Source organism: Festucalex cinctus, chromosome 20, assembly GCF_051991245.1.
Source record: "Festucalex cinctus isolate MCC-2025b chromosome 20, RoL_Fcin_1.0, whole genome shotgun sequence".
Lineage (NCBI taxonomy): Eukaryota > Metazoa > Chordata > Actinopteri > Syngnathiformes > Syngnathidae > Festucalex > Festucalex cinctus.
The window spans coordinates 6,809,502-6,827,022 of record NC_135430.1 but is presented as its reverse complement, the minus strand read 5'-3'; the positions used below and the strand labels follow the sequence as shown (position 1 = coordinate 6,827,022).

General features: G+C 37.1%; 1 protein-coding gene across 2 annotated transcripts in view; it reads right to left on the bottom strand.

The window, feature by feature from the left end:
• Window positions 1-17,521, bottom strand: part of LOC144009144 (cadherin-20-like) — a 141,113-nt gene that overhangs the window by 84,549 nt on the left and 39,043 nt on the right. For both annotated transcript variants that reach the window (XM_077508691.1, XM_077508692.1), the window contains one exon: window positions 9,466-9,519. The gene's annotated coding sequence lies outside the window, so the exon portion shown is untranslated. The remainder of the gene's footprint in view (window positions 1-9,465; window positions 9,520-17,521) is intronic.

Below are 17,521 nucleotides of genomic sequence, written 5' to 3'. Positions count from 1 at the left end.
AAAACTGGGATCAAAGCTCTCGTCAAAAACACATTTCTCATCGGCACTCAAGTAGGCAAAATCCTCAAGCCAATTTCAAGCTACGGATGAAATTCTAACCAGTTATTTGCAAAACAGGTTGAACACCTTCTGCAAGAGTAGCCAAAATCTTCAAACCAATTTCAATCTACGGATTGCTAGCTAGCTGTTAGCAAAACAGGTTAGAGAGGAAGGGATCAAATGTCAAAATTATAAATTATATATATATATATATATATATATATATACATTTTTTTTTTTTCGGCCCCAAATCCTCAAAACAACTTCAAGGTCTTATGAGACTGTATTCATTAATATTTGAGAAATATGTTGGCAAAATGTTTGTGATACTTACACATATCACAAATCACAGTTTTCATCAGAACTCGAGTGGCCAAAATGTCAAGTCAAGTCAAGTCAAGTAAAGTCATCTTTATTTGTCAAGAATAACATTTGCCCAAGCTGGGGTGAAATGTCAAGTTCACAAACAGTTCTCTTCGGCACTTGACCAGCCACAACCATGAAATCTGTGAGGGTCAAGACGATCTATTTGTTCAAGGCGCCCTAGTCAACATGTCTGTGAAAAAGCCGGGTCAAACAACAAGCTGACAAACTTTTCTCGTCGGCACTCGAGCCGCTAAATTGTTCAGCTCAACGCCAAATCGTCACGGATCACGTGATGATTCCGTTTACTAAAGAAGTTGGAGACAAGAAGTCGACGAGGACTGGGATCAAAGCTCTCGTCAAAAACACATTTCTCATCGGCACTCGAGTAGCCAAAATCCTCAATCCAATCTCAATCTACGGATCAGAAGTGCTAGCTAGCTATTTGCAAAACAGGTTGGACATCTTTTTCAAGAAGGGATCAAATGTCAAGTCCATAAGAACCAAAAATCTTTTCAGCACTTGAGTAGCCAAAATCTTCAAAACAACTTCAAGGTCGTGTGAGATTGTATTCATTCATATTTGAGAAATATTTGCTATCTTGTCAAAATGTTTGCGATACCTACCAAACATCACAGTTTTTTCATCAGCACTCGAGTGGCCAAAATGTTGTCTGGGATCAAGCAAGAATAGCATCTATTCATAAAAGAATCCTGAATCAAGATGTTTGCCCAAGCTCGGGTGAAGTGTCAAGTTCACAAACAGTTCTCTTCGGCACTTGAGCAGCCACAATCATGAAATGTGTGAGGGTCAAGCCTATCTATCTATTTGTTCGAGGCGCCTTAGTCAACATGTCTGTGAAAGCCGGGGTCAAACAACAAGCTGACAAACCTTTCTCGTCGGCACTCGAACAGCCAAAATGTTAGAATCAATGTTGAACTGTTAGGGATCAAGGAAGAATACCATCTATTCATAAAAACAAACAAACAAACAAACAAACAAAACGCCTGTCTGGGTCAAGCAACGCTACTATCCATTTGGAATAAACTTCTGAGTCGAGATTAAGTGTTGGTGCCAAAAATCACAGTTCTCGGCGTCGCTCGAGCAGCCAAAATGCTCAACTCAAGTTCAAACTGTCAAGAATTAAATTAAAGTACTATTTATTCAGAAAAGGCGCACAAGTCAGGTCAAAATGTTGAAAAAGTCAAGTTGAAAAAAAGAGTTCTAGTCAGCACTCGTATAGCCACAGCCATCAAATCGACTTCCATCTGTCTCGGTCAAGCAACGCTACTATCCATTTGGAATAAACATCCGAGTTGAGATAAGTGTTGGTGCCAAACATCACAGTTCTCGGCGGCGCTCGAGCAGCCAAAATGCTCAATTCAAGTTTAAACTGTTAAAAAAAAAAAAAAAAAAAAAAAAAAAAAAATACTATTTATTCAAAAAGGTCGCACAAGTCAAGTCCAAATGTTTGTGAAAGATGTGGTCTAACGTCAAGTTGAAAAAAAAGAGTTCTAGCCAGCACTCGAGTAGCCAAAATCCTAAAATCGAAGTCAAACGGAACCACGGGATGTGCTTTCCAAATTTCAGATGTTTTCAGTTTTCACGAGCGCCGCGTTGGTCAGAAATGATGTCTCCGATCTAAATGCAGGCGTCGCCAGATGTCCACGAAATCTGCGGCGGCAACACCTCTCCATCATGGCCGCTCACCTGCTGTTAATTGGGTTAACGAGCGGGCGAGCGCCATCACGCTGACAATCCGGCGCCGCGCTGACACGGACACATGAGCGGGATCGGCTCATTAGTCCGACTCATTGGCGCTCTAATTGCGGTCGTGGCGGTTGGATGTCGGATGGCGCTCGTTTGCTGCGGGCCGCCGGCGTGATGCACGAGCGCAACTCCCCCCCCCCCCCCCCCGCCTCTACACCGAAACCCATCCTGAGAAGTCATTTATGGCACAGTGTCCACAACACATCAGCACAAGCCGGAGAGATGAAGTTCCTGTCAGTACTCGAGCAGCCAAAAATCCTCAAATGAACTGCAAACTGTCGGGGATCAAGCAGGAATAACGTCGATGTTATAAAAGATACCACATTGAAGATGTTTTGTGAAAGATGCGGTCCAAAGTAAAGATGACACAAAGTTCTCGTCAGCACTCGAGCAGCCAAAATCCTTAAATGAACTCAAATGGTCGGGGATCAATGTGAAATCATATTTCTAAAAGACGCCCAATTCAAGATATTTGCGAAAGATGCAGTCAAAAGTAAAGATGACAGTTCTCGTCAGCACTCATGCAGCCTCAAATCTTTGGATTCAACATTAAAATGTGAGAATCAATCAAACTGTAAATAGATGGGTGAGTACTGATACCAGGTATTGAAAAAAAAAGTGGTATTAAACATCCCTCGTAAAAGACACCTGAAGCAAGAGATTTTTTTTGTTCTTGTTGACAGTTCTTGTTAGCACTCGACCAGCCAAACAATCAAATAAATGTCAAGCACGGAGCAAGCAAAAATAACAATATTTGTTGGGAAAAAAATAATAATAAAAAAACGGAAAAAAAATCATGAGTAAATCCTTATGAATGTTGTGGTCCAAACCTAACAGTTCTAGTCAGCACTCAAGCAGCCAAACAATCAAATAAATGTCAAGCACGGAGCAAGCAAAAATAACACATTTGTTGAAAACAAAACAAAACATCTAGATGCTGATGAATGTTGTGGTCAAAACCAGACAATTCTAGTTAGCACTCGAGCCGCCAAACAATCAAATAAATGTCAAGCACGGAGCAAGCAAAAAATAACATATTTGTTGAAAAAACAAAATGTTCACGTCGAGATGCTTATGAATGTTGTGGTCCAAACCGGACAGTTCTAGTCAGCACTCGAGCACACTTTTTTTTTTTCTTTCCCACTCCCTCTTTTTCCCATCAGATGTCATTAGCTGGGCATGATCCCTCCTGACCGCCCCCCCGCCGTCAAAAGTGAGTTTGCGCCGCAGGACTTTCATCACCTGTGACATCTTTTCCATATTTCAGCCCTATAATTGCTCCCACCTGCGTTTAGCCCACCGAGCTCGCAAAGTTGCCGGCTTTGATGGCGTGGACGTGTACATATTTCAAGCGCGAATGCTAATTTGGCAGCTAATGAACGCGGAGAAGATTAGCGCCGGCGTTTCCATCCAGACTGGAGCTATAAGCGGATTCCTTCAGACGAGCGACCCCCCGCTGACAAAAAAAATCTCTCACCTGCAAAGATGGAATCAAAAATGTGTCCGCTGGGAAAGTTGAGGCCAAAATCGAATGTGACGCGTTGAGCCTTTTTTTTTTGCGATGGAGCTTGCAAGTCAAACTTGGGCTCAACTTTATACTTTGCTAAAAACTTCAACTTCCAAAAACGTGATCCAGTGCGCTGCATTTGCCTTCCAAATTTTTCACTTCCTGTTTGGTCGCGGGGCACTTCACATTCAATTTCTTTGCCTTGTTATAATTAGTGATAGGCCAATGCGCTTTTTTTCCAAGGCAGATATAGATACCTCAACTCAACTCAACTCAATGCAACTTTAATTTATAAAGCACTTTAAAACAAGCATTGCTGTGAAGTGCCGTACATGAAACAGAAATCGGTCATGAAGTAAAGAGTAAGATAAGTAAAATAAGAGCAAAACAAAACATTGTAAGTTAGTATACAAGTGAATAAAATTGACATCAATAAATTAATAAGAAATAGGTAAGTGAATGAATGAATAAATTAATAAACAAATACCGATTATTAGTAGTCAAGGAGATCGATAACCGATATTTCAAGCCAATATTATTAGAATATCTTTTATATATATATATATATATATATATATATATATATATATATATATATAATAACAAAAAAACAAAACATTAATTAAAATTTAGTTTTCTTTTAATTTCAAAAAGAAATTGTCAGCTTTATTTAAAAACTCGAACAAAAATTACAGGGAGCTTCCAGGGGTCATCAGCATGTGTTACAGTGAATTAAAAACTAAGCAAGTCAATAGCTCCCTCAAGTTTTCTACTGTAAATAACGTTTTCCAAAATTTCAATGTAAATTCACATTCTTAATTTAATTTTATTTTATTTTACTTTTTAAATTTAAAAAGTGCAGGGAGTCAGTGTCAGCATCATTTATTTATTATTATTTTTTTTTTAATAAAGCAGAAATGTAAATAAATCCATAAATGAAAAGTTCTGAGTGACAAACGCATGCCCAGCCGATAATCGGTCTGTCCCCATGAAATGTATTTTGTCACGTGTTAAAAACGAAGTTTGAAAACAGTGAGTCAATTTGAAGTTGCCATGGTGACACAGCGTGTAAACAACAGCAGCCGCGCGCTAACGCTAACGAGGACGTTTTGCGTCTTTTGTTTGCACGACAAGCAGCCGCCATGTTGCTGAGGTTAAAAAGCCTTCAGCGCGTTTAGGAGGAAAAAAACAAAACAATGGAGATGAAGACAAAGATGGGAGGAAGAGGAAGAGGAGGAGGAAGAGTGAGCAAGCAGGCAGCCTCTCAAGAGCTGGAGGGCTTTTATTTTTAAACCCAGCGCTTGATTGTTTACTAACGCCCGAGATGGAGATGGAGACGGAGCGTCTCGCGGGAGTTTTGCTCGGAATTACAAGCAGAAGACACCTACCTGACTTTCAGACACCCTCTTTTATTGATTGGACGTCAGACTGTACACTGGATGAGGAGCGTGGCCTATTAATGAGTTGAAATGCTTTCATTAATAGTCCGAAAACTCCTGTTTGTATATGCAATGAGCGTGTGCAAACAACCAATTGATCCAAAGTGCTTTCATTAAAATGCCATGCTCCAAATCATTTCCATTATCATTAATATGCCACTCTCCAATTTATTTTATGACCAATATATGGCGTATCAAGGAATTGAACTTTTTTCTTTAATAGCCCGAAAACTCTCATCCGTTTGTACATGCAATGAGCGTGCGTGAACAACCAATCAATTCAAAGTGCTTTCATGAATGTACCATGCTCCAAATCATTTCCATTTTCATTATAATATAATGCCACCCTCCAATCAATTTGTTTGCATTCATAGGCCGAGCTTCTCATCACGTGACCTACCAGTTAATGGAAATGCTTTCATTCATATGCCAAGATCCTCATCAAATGGTACAACCAATATATGGCTTATCAAGGAATTTAACTTTTTTCATTAATAGTCCGAAAACTCTCATCCATTTGTACATGCAATGAGCATGCGGGAACAACCAATTGATTCAAAGCGCTTTCATTAATATGCCATGCTCCAAATCATTTCCATTTTCATTAATATGCCACCGTCCAATGAATTTGTTTGCATTTATAGGCCGAGCTCCTCATCACGTGACCTACCAATTAATTGAAATGCTTTCATTTATATGTCAAACTCCTCATCACATTTCGCGACCAATACATGGCGTATCAAGGAATTGAACTTTTTTCATTAATAGTCCGAAAACTCTCATCCGTTTCTATATGCAATGAGCGTGTGACCAACCAATTGATTCAAAGTGCATTCATTAACATGCCATGCGCCAGTTCATTTCCATTTTCATTCATATGCCACCCTCCAATTTGTTTTCATTCATAGGCCGAGTCGAGCTTCTCACCACGTGACCTCTCAGTTAATTGAAATGCTATCATTTATATGCCAAGCTCCCCATCAAATTGTACAACCAATACATGGATTATCAAGGAATTGAACTTTTTCCATTAATAGTCCAAAAACTCTCATCCGTTTCTATATGTAATTAGCGTGTGCGACCAACAAATTGATTCAAAGTGCTTTCATTAATATGCTATGCTCCAAATCATTTCAAATTTTATTAATATGCCACCCTCCAATTTGTTTCCATTCATTGGACAAGCTCCTCATCACGTGACGTACCAATGAATTGAAATGCTTTCATTTATAGGCCAAGCTCCTCATCAAATTGTACGACCAATACATGGCGTATCAAGGAATTGAACTTTTTTCATTAATAGTCCGAAAACTCCTATCAGGCAAGGACAGAATATGGTATAACTGAAAACCTGACCCTGAGCAGCATACGCGAGGTCACGCCCTCTGACAGGTATGTGAAGTTGAAGACTCCTACAAGCCTCACTCATGTTCACGATGGAAATACCAGAGTAACGCATTACCGACATCCGAGCGCACGTCTCCCCTTTCCAATCTTTCCAATGGAGCTATTTTCCAAACATTTTTGCGGCTTTCAGCTGCCTCCGAAGCACCGCTTTTAGAAGCCCAAACGGGGAAAAAGGAACATTTATCTTTGATTATGTTGGAATATTTCGTTGGCGTGACCTCCTCCGTCCGTCGCCCTCGGCGTACACTTTTTTTTTTTTTTTTTCCCCCCAAGGCTGGCAATCCAGAGATGAGGCCTCATTCTTCCAACGCCGCCGAAGCAAATCAAACTCCCGGCAAGCTCAACAAAGAGGCGGGGATCAGGACCCTTTTGTGTCGGCGCCGCCGCCATTTTTGACAGGGGCGGCGCCAAAGTCAGCTCACGGGCTACACGCCGCATTGAGCGGCGATAATGCAAAAAAAAAAAAAAAAAAAAAAAAAAAAAAAAAAAAAAAAAAAAAAAAGCGTATTCCGCCCCCGCCGCCGTGAGGATGAAACGCTCCAGAAAATGGCTGTCGGCCCTCGATGTTTACCCCGTGAATTATTTGCCGGCATTATCGGGAGAGAGACGCGCTCGAGGAAGGAGAAGCCGCCCGAGAGATCCGCGCCGGCAATCTCGCCTTCATGCATAATCGCCGCCTCATCCGCGCTTTTTCAATATTTCATTGACGCAGCCGCGCAAATCTCTTCTAAATTGTTTATTGTAAACAAGCCACGCCCGCCTGCTTACTCGCCACGCTCGCAGAATTTTCAAAAATGTTGTGACAGTTTGGAAGAAACACCAAGACGAAGAGAAGAAATGTCGTGAAATGCATTTTCCGAACATGGAAAATATACGAAACTAATTTTATATATGTTCTAAATGTACAATAAAATATTTTGTTTAAGTTTCATACTCTTGTTAACATTAAAGTTAAAATTTCATAACTGATATTGATACAATAATTTCATAATAATTCATGAAATTGAGTTAAAATTAAAAAGCTGTCCTGCACTAGGGCTGCACCATATTGGAAAATCATGCGATATGCGATCCAGTTGCTGAATATAGCGATATCGATTATTATTGTGATATTTAACATGAACCTAAGGAAATGACATTTTTATGATCTAATGAAAGAATGACATTTTTCATGCAGCAAAATAAGCAAACTCAATATATACTTAATTAATTGGAACTACATCTCGATTAAGAGCGTGACGATATATCGATATCGTGATAAATAGTGATACTTTGTCTCCTGATAGGTTATCGATACGTCTACACAAGTATCGCAATATTTGTAGATTATGTACAGCCACTATAACGGTTCCATTGTTGATTACTTAATGAGCAATTCCTTGGTAGGCCACTAGGGGGAGCGCCGCATAAGAGTGGCAGGGAAATGGACAGAAGTCTTCAGGCGAAGAAGACTCATGAGCTTAGTTTTTATTATCATTATTTATTTATTTATATATTTATTATTATATTTTTATATGTATTATATATATATATATATATATATATATATATATATATATATATATATATATATATATATATATATAATGTATTTCTATTATATTTATATGATTTTTATTTCATTATTATTATTATTATTATTATTATTATATGATTAGTCTTATCGTACATTATTGTGGATTTATGACCTGAGCAATATATCGATATATATATATATATGTCATATCGTGAGATAATCGTTATCGTGAGCCTTGTATCGCATATCGTATCGTATCGTATTGTATCGTGAGGTAGCCAGAGGTTCCCAGCCCTAATCTCAATAACGTTCAAATATTGGATTTAGTTAGCATCTGTCTGGTCCAATTCAGATAAAAGCATAAAATTCCATATGAAACTTATTGCATGTCTTTGCAATATGCATATTGCATGGACCATTATCGCAATATAAATATTTTTTCGAAATATTGTGCAGTCCTATCCTGTACTGTCAAAAAAATTATTGTGATATTGAATTGGGCTGAGGTCATTTTTCTGCCACTAGATGGCATAATTGCATTTGCAAGACGGTGGTGACAGCTCAGTGCATTTTTCTTTTCATATTCAGAGGTATCTAATCTTTAATATGAGGTAACTTGCGAAATTTTGCACATTTTTTTTTTTTTACCCCAGTTTCCACACATGCAAACACATGCGTTATTAAATTTATTACTGCTAAATTTTGACGTGGCTTTCCAAGTAAGAGGCATTCATTAATTGTGCGTTAAAAAACAATGAGTGGCGTTAAAGGAACTTAAAATTAACTCAAAATTAACATGCAAATTTTGACACCCCTAAAAAAAATAAAAATAAAATAAATAAATAAATAAATGAAAAAAAGTTAACAAGATTGACAAGCATACAATTGTTTACCGGTAAACGCTGAGAAATGTTGAAAATGTTCTTGTTCGTGTTTGGCATCCGTGTGCCTGCTGTGACGTTTTTTATTTTTTATTTTATTTTTTTCAAGAGGGAGGCTTGAGTGCAAGGCGAGGCGACACTCCTAAAAGCAAACATTAAAAATACACAGCGCATATTCTTCGTCGTCGTCTTCTTCTTCTTCCTCTCACATTCAAATGAAGAGAAAGCACAGCCGTGCTGTGCATATTTTAACACGGCTGTGGGAGGATATTAACAAGTCAAAGAAGCATGTTGAGCTTGTACAGTATACATACAGACGTATACTGTGCACACAGGCACGTTTTTCATCTTTTTACTGGAGTTTTTTTTTTTTTTTTTCATTTTCAATGAAGCTAACATGCTAACGTGTTTGGAATGTTGGTGGAAAAACCCAACCCAGCTCGGATTCGAACTAGGGACCGCTCGACTGCGAGGCAAACGTGCTCAACACTAGGTCACCGTGCTGCCTGCTCAAGACAAATGTGAAAAGTTTCATCAACTGACCTCGGAAAAATCGGGTTGGATCCTGAAGTCAATGCGCATATTACGGCATGCAGCCTAGAACAAGAAGTAAACAGGAAGTGGACATGAGTAAACAGGAAGTAGACAAGATGAGTCCACCAAGTGGTCATTTTGGCAGTTTTTTTTGTTTTTTTTTGTCAACAAAAGAGTGACCTTAGGAGGCCCTGCCACTTGGACACTAATCTATGTCATGAATTCAATAAAAAAACTAAAAAACAAAAAAACAAAAACGTGATTGCAGATTATTAGCAGTTACATTTCTACAGATCACCAAATATCAAAACAATTCATCGATATCAGTTCTATGTAAAATGTGCAACCAAACCATATCATTTCATGTCAAACAAAAAGTCTGATAGCTTTATGCTAACACATAATGAAAAACACCATAGAAAGGCTAACGTAAATTAGCATGCATATCACAAAAAAAGTGCTACTTAAACACACAGAGCAGAAACACATGCAAACAGTGCATACAATAATTAATACTGACAGCCATGTATTCTCTCAATTATTGTGTTAAAAAAAAAAAAAAAAACTCGTGACAGAGGCCTTCTGTGACTGTTTTACAATCCGGATCTACAAATTAGTAGAATAAAATTTGCCATTCATATCATGCAACTTTAAATTAAAATACTACATTAGGATCTATAGGTCTTTTTTTAAATTATCTCTTTTTTTATTGGGGAAGCTTACGTATCAAAATTACTAGTGGCATTAGTACTTGGTATTGGTATTGATGACTACTCGAGTTGTGTACTCATGCTGAAAATCTCGAAAAAAAAAAAAAAAGTGGTATTGACAACTATAAATGAGAAAAATCTGTACAAATATTCACTGCATATCTATGGGAGCCGCCATTTTGCGCAAGTTTCCCTTCACCGTCTGATGCCAGGCCCACAAAATGGCTGCTTAGGCGCCAAACGTTAACTGCCGCTCCGTCTCATTGAGCGCTCGCTGATCACATTTGGCAGCCCAAGGTTAATGAACTCTGCACAACTTTTATTCGCACTCGTGCGTCTTCATAAAGTCGTCGTCATGCATGTCACAACACCCCCCCACCCCACCCCCCCACACAACTTTTCAAAGGCTGGTGATGAATCACACATTCCGACACCTTGGGAAAAAAAAAAAAAAGTGTCATCCGACTTCTTACAGCCGACTGCAAGGAAGAGGTGTAACATGCTCTTCATCACATTGTGGCGAAGGAGGATGATGATCATGATGCTGTTACAATAATAATAATAATAACTAGAGCTGCGAGCAGCTATAAAGGGCCCTCACAACCCGGTCCACGTTGGGGTATTTGCATGTCAGGGTACTGGCACGTTGGGGTGCTGTTACATAGGATAAGGACCAAATGTTCGCGCCATGCCTTAATTGTCTTAAAGTTTCATTACAAGGCCAAATAAGATGGTGGACTTTCTGTTAGGTTTGGCACATGGCTACAGAATACTTTTTGGTAAGTCTTAGGCTTATAGGTATCACTCACAATTTTCACAAATCTAGCTGAATCATATAATCGGAAAAGCTTCATAAAAAATGTCTAGAGGGCGCTATTGAGCCATTTATTGCAAATTGCACAAGAAATTCCTAAAATATTCATGTTCGTGACAGGTGAAAGTTTGATGAGTTTTCGCAAATTTAGACTTTTTTTTTTTTTTTAAACAGCATTTCACTTGGCAAACAATGCCTCGCTATGGCAACGGCAGGCGACAAAATAAAAAAATGTTCGATAACTTTGCATCTTAAACATCTTAAGATGAAACACACCAAGTTTGAAGACAGTCAAATGAATTTTGTAGGAAGAGTTAGTTAAAATATGATCCCAACAAAAGGCCACAAAAAAAATTGGCTACAACTCCCAACGTAAATCAAAATGGCGGACTTCCTGTTTGGTTTAGCATATGGTTCCAACTTCCAAGAGACGTTTTTGTACATCATGGGCTCTTATGTATGCCTCCAAACTATCACAGCGCAAGGTGAAACGTACAACCGGGAATGCTTCGTTAAAGAGGAATTTTTTAACACAAAATGTGACGCCCCGCCCCTGGGGGACTTCCTGTTGGGTTTAGCACATGGCATCGTGGCTGCTCAGGCCCTAATAATAATAATAATAATAATAATAATAAAGTCTTGTTGGAAGAGAACGCTTGCCCTCCGGGAGGTAAAATTTATCGGTTTATTTTGGGTGCTTGCCGCTTAGTGCTCGTGCCCTCAGAACATGTTGAAAATATCTTCCTTCTTTTTTTTTTTTTTTTTTTTTAATACTAGCAGCCTGCGAGGAAAACACAGCCGAAAAGAATCTTGAAACGAGGCCCCTATAACGGGTTGTGCAAACATTTGAGCTCAAGGGGCCACATTTGATTTGGAGAAAAATACAAATAAAAAAAACCCAAAAGAAATAGAGAAAGAGAGTTAAAAATAGTTCATATGTGAATGTGTGTTTGTTTAAATGTGCCCGTGTGATTGGCTGGCGATCAGTCCAGGGTAACTCCGCCCCCTTTCAAAAGACATGACACGAACTTGTGTTTTTTACAGTTTCTCCAACAATAAAATATATCGAATGTGCTCTGATTTGATTCGAAGAAGTCAAAAGATGAAGCCAAGTTAAAAAAAAATAAAATAAAAAAAAATTGACTTGAGGCTGCAAACGACCTCACATGAAGCGGGAGGACACTTTTTGATGATGAAACGACAAAGAAAAGTCTCTTTGCTGGAGCGCACAAAGAAGCAGCTCGGGTCTGATGCAATGAATTCTGGGTACGTTTGTCACAGACAAAAAAGAAAAATTTCTTCAACTAAGTCTGTCAAAACCTTCAAAAGAATACGTTTGCCTGGACTGGGAAAGCAGACCTCCTCCAAGGCCAAAAGTCTGGAACAAGAATGGTTATGAATGGAAAATTAATACATTCAATTTGTAATCCTGACCCAGGATTATTATAGTTTCGGAATTTTTCATTTTAGTTAGTTTTGAGTTTTGTTTCTTAAATTTAGTTAGTTTTAATTTGTTTTCAGGGTGGTTGTGTTAGTTTTTATTATTTATTTTTATTATTTATTTATAAATGCTTCATTTTAGTTTAGTTTTAGGTCGTTTCAGTATTAGTTTTTTTTCTTCAATCTGTATTACTTGTGAGCAATATTTTAAAAACACCATCGGAGTGATGTGATGTGAAGGTACTTTTCTATTGGCTGCTGCTAGATGGCGTCACTTCTGTGTGACACACTTTCAAATGTCCTTATTCTGGTTAATATCAAAATATAATGTACATTGTACAATGTACAATCACATTTAAAATCATCCCTATAAAGACTTGTGCATTAATTTACCATAGACTAAACGGACATTATATATATGTATTAGGGGTGTTAAAAAAAATCGATTCGGCGATATATCGCGATACTACATCGCGCGATTCTCGAATCGATTCAATAATCGGCAGAATCGATTTTTGTTTTTTTGTTTTTTTTTAGGATTCACACCTTGAGCATGGAAGAATGTTATATGAACGGCACATTAAGCCTTAATATTTTTATTTTAATGCTGTTCAAACATGAAACAGATTACAACCTCTAAAAGACTGAAATTTCAGATAAATAAATAATAAATTTTCATATAAATCTTACACTCTACAAGCTTACTGATTAGTATTTTCTAAATATGAATGAAAAAAAATCGCAACAATCGACTTATAAATTCGTATCGGGATTAATCGGTATCGAATCGTGACCATTCGTATCGGGATTAATCGGTATCGAATCGAATCGTGACCTGTGAATCGTGATACGAATCGAATCGTCAGGTACTAGGCAATTCACACCCCTAATATGTATATGTATATATATATATATATATATATATATATATATATATATATATATATATATATATATATATATATATATATATATATATATATATATGTTTTGAGTGCAGTTTAAATTTTCACAAGTCATGTTTTGGCCCTTCTATGTTTCAAATCCACATGAATTGTCAGATGAAGCGAATGCAATATCTTTGTGAAGCGAGTCAATATGTGGAGGAACTCAATATGTGCGAGAATTAGCAAGTAAGTGCCTCAATATTTTATATTTCTATACGTTTTTATAATATATATATATATATATATATTTTTTTACAATAATTTTCATTGCTGTAAAGTGCAAATGCACACTTTTTTTTTTTTTTTTACAATATTGTGACCTTTTTTTGTATCGCCAACCTCTCCACAATGTGATAATTATCATATCGTGAGCTCCATATCGTCATAATATCATACCGTGATGTTTGGATATCGTTACATCCCTAATAATTATAGTTAGTTTGAGTTAGTTTTTTTAACATAAAATGTAGTTTCAGCTAGTTTTTTTTTTTTTTTTTTTTTTTTTAAACATTTTCGTTTTTATTTTATTTTGCAAACAAAATTGCTTTTTGAATTTTTAGTTTTAGTTCTTTCTTTTTTTTAAATCTTAGTTTTAATAAAACTCCCCCCCCCGCCGGCTGACGTCATCCATCTGGAGGAGACGTCTTTCACTCGGGTCGGCCTTGAAACTTTCTTCTTTTTTTTTTTTTCTTTTTTTTTTTCTTTTCCAAGCGGGATGCTCTCTTTCGCCTCCCTGATTTATGAACGCGGACGAATTGTGGCACACTGCAAACATTAATCACGTTTTGGATGACAAGCGCTGAGGCGCCAGCTTGGAGCCAAAATACATCACAAGCGCTTAACTACTACTGCGCTGTCATGTGTACCTGACACATTCTTATTTTTTTTTCTCCAAAGAATTGTAATAAAGTGTTCCCTCGCTATAACGTGGATTACTTTTCGCGGCCTCTCTGTATCGAGGATTTTTTTTGTACTTATTTTATAACATTTGTGAAGATTTGAACATTGAGAATGTTTAAAGAAGGGAGAAATGTGAGAAAATGTAAATACCTTGATGAGAAATGTGTATAACGTGCGGTGAGCAAGGTTATTTTAGTTAACTAAAGTTAAAGAAAAAACTAAAATTCCAAAAACAATTTCGTTGTAAAAATAAAAACCAAAATGCTTTTTGAAAAACGAAAACTAACTGAAACTACATTTTATTTTTGCAATTATTAACTATAATGATAGCAAAAATGTCCCTTTTTAAAAAATTTTTTTTTAAGTTTTTGGTTTTGGGGGATTTATTTTGATATGAAACGGAATAAGGACGTCATCCAGCAGCAGCCAATAGAAAAGCTCCTTCCCATGACGTCCCTCCCATTTTTTTTTTTTTTTTTTTTTTTTTAAATATTGTGCACAAGTAATACAAAAAAACCCCTAAAATTAATACTGAAATGAACTACAACTAAACTAAAACTAAGCATTTATTAAATAACTAAAACTAATAAAAATGACCAAAACCACCCTAAAATCGAATTAAAATTAACTTAAAAAAAAAAAAAAAAAACAAAAAACAACAACCTCAAAATAAAATAAAAACTAACCAAAATGAAAATTTCAAAACTATAATAACCCTGGATATCAGTCAAGGTACGCTTTTCATATGACATTTTCCAAAATATAATGTATTGATGATTTGAAATGGAGTATGCTGCTAACCCCTACAGGTTGTTTTCTTTTCTTACAGCTGTTATATTAAAATATTTACAGCGTTTGATACGCTTTAAAAAAAAAAAAAAACTAAAGCTAATACTTAAACGAAACTAAACTATATCTAAGCATTTATTAAATAACTAAAACGAATAAAAACTAACATAACTATCCTGAAAACGAATTAAAACCAACTGAATTTATAAGACTTAAAACATTTATAATAATGTAAATTTATAAAGATAACTACTTCGCGGATTTCATTTATTGCGGATATTTGTTACACACTAATCGATTTCGCGCCTTGTTCCATTTAACAACTTTTTCAGCTTATTTGTGGCCATTTTTATTATTGCTTATTTATTTATTTATTTTTTGACTGCACTTTTAAGTAATTTGCGTAAAATATTCCAGATTTATTTTTAATTTTTTAACCCTTCAAATTCCAGTTTGTTTGCACGGTGCAAAAGTAAGGAAACAACGTCAACAATTCATTAGCACCTATTTTTCATATATGACGCACCCCTATCGAGGCAAAACACCAGGCAGCCATGGGGACAGGCAAACATACTAAGGTGGATTTTTTTGGCAAAAGACCGAGGGGCAGACGGTCAAAAGAAGATCAAAACCACAGAAAAACGTCAGAGCGCAGTGCAACAAAACTTAAAATGCATCAATCCAAATGAAAAAAAAAATGTGTGTGTGTGTATATATATATATATATATATATATATATATATATATTTGGTGTTTTTACACTTTATTTGCTTGAGTGAGCCCCCAAAAATGATTCGTAGTGACGTCATCTCCCAGCATGCACATGTGGAGTTTAATGCCAGCAGCCGTTTGGCACATTTTTTTCGCTCGGAAAGTGACGGTCATGTGACATGACCTTCATGTTAGCATGTTAGCATGCTAACGCAGTCGTCATGAAAAGACACGACGAAGTCATCTTTTAATTGCTCATTCGGCTCGGATTGCAAATTAACGAATCGGGGCCCGAGCGAACGCTTCCACCATCTAAACTGCACAGCCGGCGCCTGACGAAGGTACCCATAAGGCCGAGCGGCTGTCGGGCTGATTGATGATTACCCGCGTAAATGTTGAAAGGTTGCACCGCTCACCTCGCGACATTTTGCGCCGTTTCCCTTCGGTTAACTTTGCTTTCGGAAAACAAGCAAAAAGGGTGACAAAACTGGGGGGGGTGGGGGGTTGGGGGGTTTGCAAATGAAAAATGTCACGGAAGTATAACGACACAGTTTTGATTATTTTTCAAACGAAAGAAAAATGAAAATCCCAATTAAATTAATCAGGGGTCTCAATACATGATCCTGATTGATTATTTTGTGATGTGTGTGTGCTAAGATGACCCTATAACCCTTCCCAATGATGATCAATGATCATTAAACCTGTTGTCAGCAGGGGTCCCATGTGATAAAGAAAAAAAGTTCCCGATATCAGTTTCATCAATCGACACAAAACTGGATGGACGTGTGTCATAACAGGCCAAATTTCAACAGGAAGTCAGACATTTTGTGAAAATTAATTTACTCTTTACCACGATGCTAAATTTGGCAGACATAGTCTATGACAACAGGAAGCTTGGAAAGGAAACTGAACAGGAAGTCGACCATTTTGTGAAAATTCAATTACACCACACCAGTTTGTTCAAGAAACTGAACAGGAAGTCGGCCATTTTGTGAAAATTCAATTACACAATACCACTTTGCTAAATTTGGCGTACATGTCCATGACAACAGGAAGCTCAGAAAAGAATCTGAACAGAAAGTTGGCCATTTTGTGTAAAATCCATTTATTCTCTAACACACTGCTAAATTGGGTGTACACAACTATGACAACAGGAAGCTTGGAAAAGAAACTGAACAGGAAGTCGGCTATTTTGTGAAAATTCAATTACACCACACCAGTTTGCTAAATTTGGGCATACATGTCTAAGACAACAGGAAGCTCGGAAAAGAAACTGAACAGGAAGTCGGCCATTTTGTGAACATTCATTTACTCCATACCACTTTGCTAAATTGGGCGTACATGTCTATGACAACAGGAAGCTTGGAAAAGAAACTGAACCGGAAGTCAACCATTTTGTGAAAATTGATTTGCACGATACCATTTAGCTAAATTAGGCATACATGTTGATGACAACAGGAAGCTTGGAAAAGAAACTGAAAAGGAAGTCGACCATTTTGTGAAAATTCAATTACACCACACCAGTTTGCTAAAGAAACTGAACAGGAAGTCGGCCATTTTGAGTAAAATTCATTTACTCTATACTACTTTGCTAAATTGGACATACATGTCTACGACAACAGGAAGCTTGGTCAAGAAACTGAACAGGAAGCCGGCCATTTTGTGAAAATTCATTTACTATATACCACTTTGCTAAATTTGGGCGTACTGTACATGTCTATGACAATAGGAAGCTTGGAAAAGAAACTGAACAG